We start from the raw sequence: 12,640 nt of genomic DNA, 5'->3' as shown, positions 1-12,640 counted from the left end.
CAGAAGATCGAGAGGGGTGGGCAGTCTTGATCGCTCAGAAGATGACGGAATTTCAAGATGGTAACGATCCGCAACGTTGAGGGAACGACAAAGAACTGAGAAGGGGTATATTTTTAACAACATAATGTATCTAATTACATATTTTGAAAAAGCGCGAACACCTGCATTTCATCATCAGCCGGGGTCAATGCACTGCTGGATGAAGGCCTCCCCAAGTTTCTGCCAACTCTCTCGGTCCTGTGTCGTTTGCTGCCACGTATTTCCGCCGAACTTTATCAGTTCGTCAATACCGCTCCTTTTAGGGCGACCCTTTGGCCGTTTCGTGCCCCTTAGGTACCATTGGATGACGGCATTTGTCCAGCGGCCGTCTTTTCGACGAGCAATGTGCCCCGCCCATCTTCATTTCAGCTGTTCCCATTCCCATTCGTTTCTCTTACGGTCCTTTCGCGTGATGCCCAACATACACTCTCCATGCCTCGCTGTGCGATTCTTAGCCTTTGGACATCTCTCGAGTTGTTATAAATATTAGCTAGGTACATGTTGATTTCTATTATAATAATTGATTCTTTTCTCTTTCCAATTTCTTAACAACTAATAAATTTCTGGCCATGACTATGATAAAATGCTTTATAAAATTCAGTGGCATTATGTATATTATGCACATATGTTGTTTCGGATACCGCCAAAGAGTGCGAAACTTCGTATACTTGTAGCATAGCCTCAAGGGTTTCGTCGCTGTGGCCGGCCCTCCCTTACCCTGCAGCGGTGCTACAAAAGTGAACTACGCGCTGCGGGTCTGGCATGGCGGGAGGCGCGAGAGTTGGCGATGGACCGAGGGAAGTGGCGCCAACTTGTGCTTGCCCTATGCCCCAATACTGGGACGTGACAAGGTGAAAGAAGAAAGAAGAAGGTATATATAGGTTTTATTGCATGGTTGTCTTTTGAATAGTTGTAATGCGTGTAGAGATTCTGTAGTATTTGACGGTCGTTAAGATATTATTTTATTAGAGCAATTAATTACTTATACAATTTCAAGTTCATTAAAACGTCAATCTCAGGCAAAAGATCTTGGCATCAATTTGACTATTTTTTCACTTGCATATAACTTCTACTACTCTACCTGCATGTAAGCTTTTAGGATTCATCAAGCAACAAGCCAAAGCATTCAAGAATCCAAATGTCATACGTACTCTCTACGTCTCGTCTCGTTAGTGCGTAGTATTTTTACAACGTTTTTATTAGCTCATATTCTTGTTTGTCCGGTGGTTGTTTGTCCAGTAAAAATCTTGCAATCGATTTTTAACTAACTTCCCGACTAGCTATACACTTAAAACTTTTAGAATATATCAGAACACGATGCCAATGCATTCTTTTAATACTTTTAGCCATCTTTAAGCAGAATTGAATTCATTTTCAGTTAATTCTGTTTTGTATAGAAAGTTATTTCAGAAAAATCCGTAAAAAGTAAAAGACTATTATTGGTTGCTAAAGGGGTGGTCCTAGCAACTAAATTATTAATATATACGTGCGTTACTATGGAAATCAAAATGAAATGTCAAAATGACATTTCAGTATTCTATATTTTGTTTGTTTGTTTGTTTTTTTATTTACTTCATATCAAGTACAAGTTTGAGCAAATTGAGCATTATAATTCAACAGAAAATTTAAAAACGTTGTAGGTACGAGGGTGGGTCAATAATTCCTTAGAAAAAAGCATTAAAACAGTTTTTATTTTTGTATTTTTTTTTTATTTCTCAACATAATCTCCTTGGAGCTCAATAAACTTGGTTAGACGTTTCTCAATTTTTTTTAAACCGTCAGAAAAATAAGTTTTCGGAAGGTCCTCAAAATAAGCATTTGTCCGATCGATGACTTCTTCATTTGAAAAAAAACGTTGTCCACTTAGCCATTTTTTTAAGTTTGGGAAAAGGAAAAAGTCACTGGGCTAAATCTGGCGAATACGGTGGGTGGTCGACCAATTCGAACTTCAATTCTTCAATTTTAGCCATTGATCGTAAACATGTGTGAACACGGGCATTGTCCTGATGAAAGAGGATTTTTTTCCTGTTTAAATGAGGCCGTTTTTCTTCAATTTCGTGTTTTAGCTGGTCCAATAAAAATGCATAATAATCCCCTGTTATTGTTTTTCCTTTTTCCAAATAGTCAACGAAAATAATTCCACGTGCATCCCAAAATACAGTAGCCATAACCTTACCAGCTGATTTTACGGTTTTCGCCTTCTTTGGACATGGTTCGCCTTTCGCAATCCACTGCTTTGACTGTTCTTTCGTCTCGGGAGTATAGTGGTGTATCCATGTTTCATCTACAGTCACAAAGCGACGAAAAAATTCATCCGGATTGCGTTGCATGAGCGACAACAGGGCTTTAGAGGCCACCACCCTATTGCGTTTATTGTCGACTGTGAGCAAACGCGGCACCCATCTTGCAGAAACTTTTTTCATGCCCAATTTGTCATGTAAAATAGAAATGACGCTACCTTTTGAGATCCCTGTAGCCTCAATTATCTCACTCAACTTTAATCTTCGGTCACTTAACACCATATCGTGGATTTTATTGATCATTTCTGGTGTAGTCACCTCTACAGGACGTCCTGAGCGTGGTTCATCCTTTGTTGATGTACGACCACGTTTAAATTCATTTAACCAGTTATAAATAGTTGCAAGTGAAGGAGCAGATATGCCGTGAACTAAATCCAACTCATTTTTTATTTCCTTTGCTGTTAACCCTTTTATATTAAAATGTTTAATAACAGCTCTAAACTCAATTTTCTCCATTTTTGTAAACAAGCAATTTTTTTTTTTAAATGTACGAAAATAAAAAACAACAACCCGACCAATCTGATTGAAACTTCGCAGCATACTGAATCGGTAGTGCCGCTGCATGAAAACAAACCGCTTACAGTACTAGTCGCGCCACCTGTCGGCTTTTCTAAGGACTTATTGACCCACTCGTATATAAAAAGTTCTTTTTATCTTGTAATTTTTGAATATGGGTCTATTATCCGGTGTCCTTATGAGGTTTCATACAAGCTTACTTTGGTTAGAGCGCGTCCAAAAGAAATTTCTTTGATGTCTTTATTTAAAAAAATATTTATAACTATTTTCCTTTGTTTGTCAAACGATTGTTTTCCGACTGCCTTCTCCAAGGCATGCTTGCTTTTCACTGCTGTTGAAACACCTTTGCCTGTAATCGCAAGGGGTGGTTCCCAATCCTGTGATCCTAAAGATGTTGAATTTACACGCCCATGTCAATTAGGTACTTATGTGGTCTGACGAGGTATGGCCTATCAGGCACCTTTAGCGAGGGGTGCAAGACTAGTCAATGCGCTCTCCAAAAACATGTACTATGTATTTTGTTTTTGATTTATCTCTATATATATAAAAATCTCGTGTCACGATGTTTGTGGTCGAACTCCTCCGAAATGGCTCGACCGATTTTTATGAATTTTTTTTATGTATATTTGATAGGTATGAGAATAGGTCAACAAGTATATTTTATACCGCTATATGATTAGGGTATCTCTATCCAGAAAATTTTTCTTTTATTTTTTTGACAATTTTTTTTTTGTATTTTTTTTATTATTTGGCATAAAAAATACCTATAACCCAAGAAGATAACAAAAACGTGCGTGTAAGCATGTCGCAATTGCGTGCATCCCAATCACAAGAGGCACGAGCTGAACGAAATCAACAACGACAATTGGAACGGAGCCAAGCGCGCCGGTTCGTAGTTAACACACGCAGAGCAAATGGCCGACAACGCCAACAAGTACATCGAACATTTACATCCGCTTCGTTCCTTCGTCTCGCATTCGAGTACGAGCCAGATATTGAATATTCCGCTCATCCGAAAGTGCTGATTGGTGCTATGGACAAAGAATGTCCCCATTATCATGCGCTCAAATTCAAACATGAGTTAGCCGGGATGTGTTGCGCATCAGGAAAAGTGCAACTAGCAGAAATTGAGATACCACCAGAACCATTGAACGGCTTGCTCATCGGCACGGTTCCAGATTCAAACCTTTTCCTGAAGTCCATTCGCACATTCAATTCATGCTTCCAAATGACTTCGTTCGGAGCAACAGAAATAGTTCACAATACTACGGCAAATGGTCAACAATTCCATTCTACGTTCAAAATCAAAGGCCAAGTATACCACAAAGTAGGCTCATTGCTGCCAATGTCAAACGAACCACATACATTTTTACAAATCTACTTCATGGGCGGTGAGGACATCACTTATGTGGATGCACGTTGCGGCTACAATAGCCTCAATTCGCCTAATGCCAGGCGCATTGTCGGCGAACTGGACGCCCTGTTGAATGAGCACAATGAATTATTGAAATTCTTCAAAGCACACATGCACGAATTGCAAAGTGACAATCACGCTATTGTCATCAATCCTGATAAAACACCAGCTGGAGAGCACGTGCGTCGATTCAATGCGCCTGTTATTGACGACATTGCTGGAATCATGGTTGGCGACCGCACATCGAGGCGAGAAATCGTGATTCGAAGAAGAAACAATAATCTGGAGTTCATCGCTGATACACACCGTTCATACGACGCTCTCCAATATCCGCTAATTTTCTGGAAGGGACAAGACGGATATTGCATAAACATTAAACAACGAGATCCTGTCACAGGTAATTCATTCATTATGAACATCATTACTCATTTTGAATTGAGAAAATGAATGGTTGATGTTTTTTTGTTTTTATCGGCGGTCATCGTCTACAGCGCTCTATTCCTCTTTCTGTCATATATCCCATCCCCACACACTTACGATACATTCGTTATTTTTTATTTAACAACCAAAATATTCACTAGAAATAATTTATATGGCAGAACAACGTTTGCCGGGTCAGCTAGTTTTTTTATATAAAATTGTCTATGTTTTTTTCTTCTTCTCTCTTGTGACGGTAATATTTTTATAATGTAAATCACATATTGTGAACGTCCTGAATTGTTTTGTCCACAATATTTTTTTTTTAAATAAATAAATAAATAAATTTAAAACATTCATAATATTGTAAGAAAAGTATTTTCATATTTTTAGCACAAAATTTGGTTATTTTGTAATAATTAAAAAAATATATAATATATTTGTATACCGTAGCGCCCTACAGATGCGTACATTCAGAGTATACGTCCGCCTCTGTAAGCACATTACACTATTTACATTTTGGTGTATAATGTAGCTTACAATATGAAATTTTAAAAAACATCTATCAAAATAGCATCATTGAAATCCTATTGCAAATTAAACCAAAGCAAATGATTAATTGATTCACATATTATTATAATATGGATTTAACTAAATATTTGTGTTTATCGAATGTTGGTAAATATAGGCCATATAAAATATAGGGTTTTATTCTATGTCACTAAAACTTAGTTCAGATTATGCTAGTATTTTAGTTGCTAGTATTCTAATAATTAAATGCATATATGTTGAATGTGCGAAATTGACTATTGCATGAAATGGGCAAAATTTTGCCTAATTCATGTAATAGTCAAGTCTGTTGCCTTATTCATTATCTAATTATCTAAATACTAATTATCTGCCGAGTGCGTGAATTCGCCAGGGTATTGAATTCTTAAACTGTCAACATGACAGTAGAAAAAGTAAATTTAATACGGATGGTTTTATTAGTTATAATTGGACATCATATAATATTATTATTATTAGGTTAGGTAAGGTTAGGTTTTGTAATTCTGAATTCAACTGAATGTCCATTTTGAGGTTAGCTAACAAGTGTCAACAAACTATCAAATCATACTATCAGAAACAAACAATCGACCATTGCACGATTGATACCCAAGCACGAATCAAATCGCGAAAATGCCTTTTAATAAAATTCTTCCGTTATCATATTATAGTAATTCTAGATTTTTTTGGGCATAGTAAATGGATATGTACGTCATTGTAGTTATTGATTGGTATATTTTTATATAATCAATGACATTTGACACATTTGGTTAGTTTGATTAGTTGCAAAAAAAAACACCGGAGCGCGGCCATCTATTTTGACCAATGCATGAGGATTTGACACATTTGTTTTAGTTGCAAAAAACACCACCGTAGCGCTACTATCTAATTTGCCCAATGCATGAACTAGGCAGAAAAATTACTGCCGAATTCACGCACGCAGCAGATATTTTGCCTAATTTATGAATAAGGCAACGGGCTTGCATTTTTCATGATTTAGGCAAAATTTTTCCCATTTCATGTAATAGTCAATTTCGCACATTTGGCGTAACATATACACAGACAATAATTTTAGTTGAGTAACTTAGTAAAATCATTAAGTCGAGTGAATCCATTTAGTTGTATTAATAATATTACATAATACTTAATTCCAAATAAGCGGCGAGATAATTATTATGAACACGTTATCTTTTGACAAATTCATTATTGTTGACAGGGTTTTATTTTTTCCTGTGTTCGGACACTTTTAAGTTACTAAAACATTTAGTGGTGAGTAAATCACTAGTCACTCTACTAAATACTAGCACAGTGAACTAGACTTTCGTCTAATTCAGAGTATGCTAGTATTCTGAACTACGCTTATCTACAACGTTTATAGATTATCTACAATGTTTAAGGAATGTCCAGGATCATGCTTTGAAAATAGAATAAAAGCTCCATTTTGACTCACGATGAGCACGTCCGCCCTTAAGCAGTTTAGTAGCTGTTATATTTTTACCAAAATAATTATTATGCAGAAATGTGGATCTTGGAACATAAAATATAAGTGGTAATAAAAGATTTTAAATATATTATTTTGAATATTATTTTTTTTCACTAACTATACAAAAGTTAAGAAACTTATTATAAAGAAAAAATATTATAAATAAAAAAAAAATAAAAAAAACAAGCAATGAGATTGTGGTTTCAAAATTGATACCCCTAGCCCAGGGGTCGGCAATCTTTTGGACTAAAGGAGCCAAATATGAGTGGCACAACGGTTAAAAAAAATCAAGAGCCATATTACGTATATTTTTATAAATATGATTTATTTAAATGAATTAATTACATTTTATAATTATTTATTTATTAAGCGAAGAAGATTTCCCAAATAAAACTAACGTGAATTTTTATTATTGAAATTATAAATATAATTTTTACAAAATATGAATAACATTTATTTTTCACGCATTCCTTAAAACTAATGTGAACAATGACCTTCCTTGCATTTTTTTGGAGAGTTTCTGTATGTTTGGTATGTAACTTGTAATTTTTACAATAGGCGGATTTAAAACAACAACAAGCATACCTTTTTGCATCAACTATCACGGAGGAAAAATTAGTCTCGCGATAACGTCATTATAAATAATATAATAAGTGTACAGAACAATGATAAAAAATAAAAATTGTGAATTTTGCAAAGAGCCGCATGCCAATACTTAAAGAGCCGTATGTGGCTCGCGAGCCCCGGTTTGCCGACCTCTGCCCTAAGCTAGTAAGGCCTGAGGCAATTGCCTCTCCTCAAGGACGGGTTTTTTGATGCAGACGACCCAATCGATTCGTCAGATGATATAAAAACGATCACACAATTTATTCAATTATACCAAAATCTTAAAAATTATTAGATTCGTAATTATTACAAAGTATAAAATATTACCCAAAGCATAACACACTCATTCAAATATAATACACGTACACATACAAATAAATAACTAACATTATTATGTGTTATCATTCTCAGCACCATTAATTTTAGCTACAGTATGTGATTATAGGACAGGTATGCATCAGGGAACTCATAAATACATAAATAATGGGAACTGAAATACCTAACGGGTAAGCAGAAGCAGGTAACCAATCTCGAGTAAGGAAGAATACGGTATAAATTTAAACACAATATGTCAAGATTACGTTATACGTCGAATACTGAAAACTGCTCTCGGTTTATGCATTTAATATTGGTGTATACGCACTAGGGATTCCAATCCCGGGATCCCGAGCTATTTTCGATACCTATGAATCCCGGGATTGATAAACATAATCCCGAATCTTTCGGGATTGATTGTTTTATCAATTTTAATGGAAAGTAAAATAAAAACTAAAATATAACAGAAAAAATACTTTTAATAACAAATAACTACATTAGAAATAAACTGAGTTTGAATGAAGTTTGATTTATACCCATGTGTAAGTTGCCGATTCATTTTATTTTTTCACATAAATTATAATGAGAAAGATTGGAAAAAATAATGCTTCGCACTATTAACAATGTAATTACACCATGATCTCATACGTTTTACGGTAGTTTCATATTTGGCTGACTAATTACATTTATGAAGCGGAAAGGCCATAAGTAGGTACACCATGATTTATTTTTTGTAAATATAATTTTTTTATATTAACAATGGGATTCCGGGATTGTCAAATTGTAATCCCGAAATCCCGGGATCGGAATTTTGGCTCTGGATTGGATTCCCTAATACACACACTATTCCACATGAATAATGCGTGTTTCATTTTAGTAGGACACTCACACATTCAAAATTCTGAATCAACATGAGGCGTATTGAACATAGCCTATGGTTATTCTATTTCTTATCTATTCTGTGGTGTAGATATATTGATATTTACAATGGTTACGTTTATGTTAGCACCGAGGTGCATGGTTGCAAATAATCGGTCCCGTGCGGCTCCGTTCGGAACGAAATATGAGCAGTTAAATATTCATTATATCGCAATACAGCGCTGTGGAAAGCGGCCGTGTATAATCCACGGCTGTACAGATACGGCGGGTGGAGGAGGGTGTGTATGATCATCTCAAGATTTTTTGCTGGCACAGAGAGAGCAGTTTCCTTCCTGTAATAATTATCCACTGATGACTCTGTACCACTCTTTAGAGTAACTTTTGACATCTTCCACGGTTCACACAAAGGTGTATTACCCCGTTAAAAATGTAGGGACATTATTGTCGTTCACGTGGTGCAGTGCGTAAGGCGCTGGCCTTTCATCCGGGAGCTCCCGGTTCGATTCCTGATAATGACTCAATATATTTGAAAAAAAAGTGATTCACAGCTTTTAAAGTTGGACATGCTTGGTTTAAAAAATTGCCCGTACAATAAATTCCAACGTCACTTCCTATAATTAACTTTTGTAATACAAATACGATGCATGGCCCTCGTATACTGAAGCGCCCCCCCCCTCCCCCAGGCCAAGATTTTTGGCGGGGTCCTATACATATCCCTAACGTTAAGAAAGGCAGTGTGCCTTTCTACACTTTAGTGTTCCCTAAATGGTATCGTTAATAGGACCCAGAGTTCCGTAAGGTAAAATTAAGGGCATTCCGTGTATTTTTAGCGATGTTTCATATTTTTACATAAATTCACTTCAATTATTAAGTTGTCAGCACTCTACATTTTATACAATACAATATGATATTAATACTACTAAACATGCCTATTTATCAAATATAGTGGGGCTACTGCCAAAAGTTGGTAAGTTTCGAAATCAATCGATGTTATGGAGTTATTGTATTTTGCAGTTTGAAATGCCCTTAAAATCTGGCATCATGGTAATTTATTTATGCTCTATGTGGATGTTCTATGAATTGGGTGACTTTAAACTTTTTCCTAGCATACATATATATATATATGAACATGATCCGTTGTAAGCCCTAAGAGCGGAATGCAGAATCCAATATTTTGATCTTAATGATAAGTTGCCGAAAAGGATGACTTAACTATAGACTATACTGACTATAGAGTTAAGGAATCCTTAACCATAGACTACTTTTGTTTTAAACACGCCCTCTTTTGAAAAACTATTTACCACTGACAGCTGCTGTCAAAATAAATTCGCATGTTTATAAAATAGTCCATACACTCAAATTCATTTAACAATTTATCTCAATATGGGTATTGATAGTGTTTATTCGTTTACCATGTACATGCAGAATATTATTTCACTTTTTATACGCTAGTCCGCAGAAATACAAGATGCCAGACGGAATGACACTAGTGTTACCATGTTAAAAAAATATCTTGCGGTGCCTGCAAAATCACGTATAATATGACTGACAACAGAAACATAAGAGTATTATAATTAAATATTAATTATGTATTTATAGTTATAGCATTTATAAAGTGCAGTTGTCATATTTTTATCATCGTTTAACAATTACAAAATAATTTACCTAAACTATAAGAAGGAGAAATTTTAAATATGGTATTATTTTCAATAGAAAAAATGAACGAAGCTTTTAACAGTAAGCTGTCATTTAGTGGTCATATAGCTATCATTTGTAAAAAGGCGCTACAAATGTTGGGCTTCGTCTTGCGTACTTCCCGGGTCTTTTCGGATGTTACTGTATTCTGTATAATTCCTTAGTGAGAAGCCGGCTTGAGAGTAGGTCGATTGTTTGGGCCCCGCATCAGTTGAACTATGACCTTATGGTGGAGCGAGTTCAAAATAAATTTTTGAGACTCCTTTATTTGAGGTTATATGGATACTATCCGTGGCTTTATCCAACTGACTTTCTCTTAGGTATGCTTACATACTGTAGTTTAAGTGCTAGAAGATATCAATATTTGGCCACGTATTTTTTCGACTAATACGTGGTGTGAATGAGAACTCTGCCATTCTTGGTAGTATTGACTTGTGTGTCCCTGATAACTATCTTAGAAATCGGAAGCATCAGTTGTTCGTTCTCCCGAGGAGCAGAACTAACCTGCCATTGTTGATGCCAATTGGGAGGGCAATAACTCTGTTCAACCAAATCGCTTCGGATGTTGATATATCCCATCTACGTTAGGATGAGTATAGGTGGACGTTATTTTATAAGTTCTTAAAATAGGGTCTGCTTAACTCATCCGGTGTGCTTCCTTGTACCTATATATTTAATATTTTTTGTATTTACACATTCATACTGTAGAATAACTTAATATTGCATAATTACAGTATTACATAATACTGTTTTAATAATATTTCTTTGTTTCGAAATGTCATGGTGTGAATGTCTTAAACTTATAATTTGTTATGTCCACAATATGTAAAATAAATTGAAATTTAAAATGTAATTGAAATTGAAGACGAAGCAAAAAAACGAACGATGTTTTAAGACGAGGTGTACCATAGACAACATGATATTAACTAAGGAAGATGTTTCTGCATAGTGTTTTGTACTAAGGAAATTTTAGTTATGACAAATGATTCTGTATTACGCTCTAGTACCTAAATTATCGACTTAACAACTTTTCGCAGCAACCCCACTATATTTGATAAATATGCATATTTAGTAGTCAGAAAGCACACTAAAAATAGTTAAAATAATTTTTGAATTATTATTTTAATATATCTTATATAAATCATCATGTCACATCGAATTGCATCATACAGTCACTAATTTGTAAATATTTTTTTACTATCAGAGCAAATTTGTGAAGTTTATGTGTTTATCCGACTTACTGGTCAACCTGCTAGCCAAGCCGGTCTCTAAAGCCCTCTAAGCTCGGGCCGCCTGAGCCCTATCAGCTCCCGCCTTGTGGAGGCCATGATAAGATGATTCATAATTTAGGATAAGGTGTAATCACTGGCGGCTCTACCTTAAGGGTTTGTAGGGACCGTCCCCAAATTGATATAATGTAAAAATTACATTTCCGATATTTTTTAAATACATGATTAAATGAACTATTTATTTATTTTATCCATATACATCACAATTTAATAGAGATATTTGTTATTATTATTATACAAATAAAGCAATAATTGTAAATTATGTAATAATATCTGTACCTCAGAGGCAGACGGATGCAAATCCAAATACCCAATTGTTCAGGAGAGCCAAAAAACAATTTTTATTTTAAACGAATACTCATAACTTCTAAGAAAATATACATAGAATGATCATTATTTTTTTTATTCTTATTCAATTAAAGTAATTCTGGAATATGCAAGAAAGGAATAAATATAATACAATTTTATATCTAAAAAAAATTAAATAAAAAACGTAGTGTGGATTTGCATCCTTCTGCCTCTAAAGATATTTTGTTAATGTGGATTTGTATCTTATTTACCTAGCCAAAATAAAACAATTTATAAGTTAAAAAAATTTATAACAAAGCATTTTAAAATTTTTATTATGTCATCATCATCATCACCAGCCTGAATCTATTCACTGCTGAATGAAGGCCTCGCTAATCTCCAAGCTGATTCTACTTATCTCGTTCCTGTGCGTTGCGTTGCCAAGTTTTTCCGCAGAACTTTTATCATTTCATCGATCCAGCGGCCTCTAGGTCTACCTTGAGGATGTTTTTTACCTCTTGGATATACCACTGGATGACTAAATTTGTCCAACGATTGTCCTTTCTTCGAGCCATGTTCCAGCCCATTTCCATTTGAGGTTTTTAGCAAACTCTATCACATCATTAATCCTTGTCTGTTCCCTTATCCACTCATTCCTTTTTTTGTTCTTTTGCGTTATGCCTAGCATGCACCTTTCCATACCTCGTTGTGCTACTTTAAGTTTCTGGATCTCTCTTTTACTTAGGCTCAATGTTTCACACGCATGTGGTTACGGGAAGTACACACTGGTTGAACACTTTGCACTTTAGGCATTTTCGAAGAAATTATTCAGGCGGCCAAAAGCACTCCAGCC

This window comes from Rhyacophila brunnea, unplaced genomic scaffold, assembly GCF_057557595.1.
Source record: "Rhyacophila brunnea isolate RB1 unplaced genomic scaffold, BYU_Rbru_1.0 scaffold_12, whole genome shotgun sequence".
In the NCBI taxonomy this organism is placed as follows: domain Eukaryota; kingdom Metazoa; phylum Arthropoda; class Insecta; order Trichoptera; family Rhyacophilidae; genus Rhyacophila; species Rhyacophila brunnea.
The sequence above is the reverse complement of the archived record's forward strand: the minus strand, read 5'-3'. Positions refer to the sequence as shown.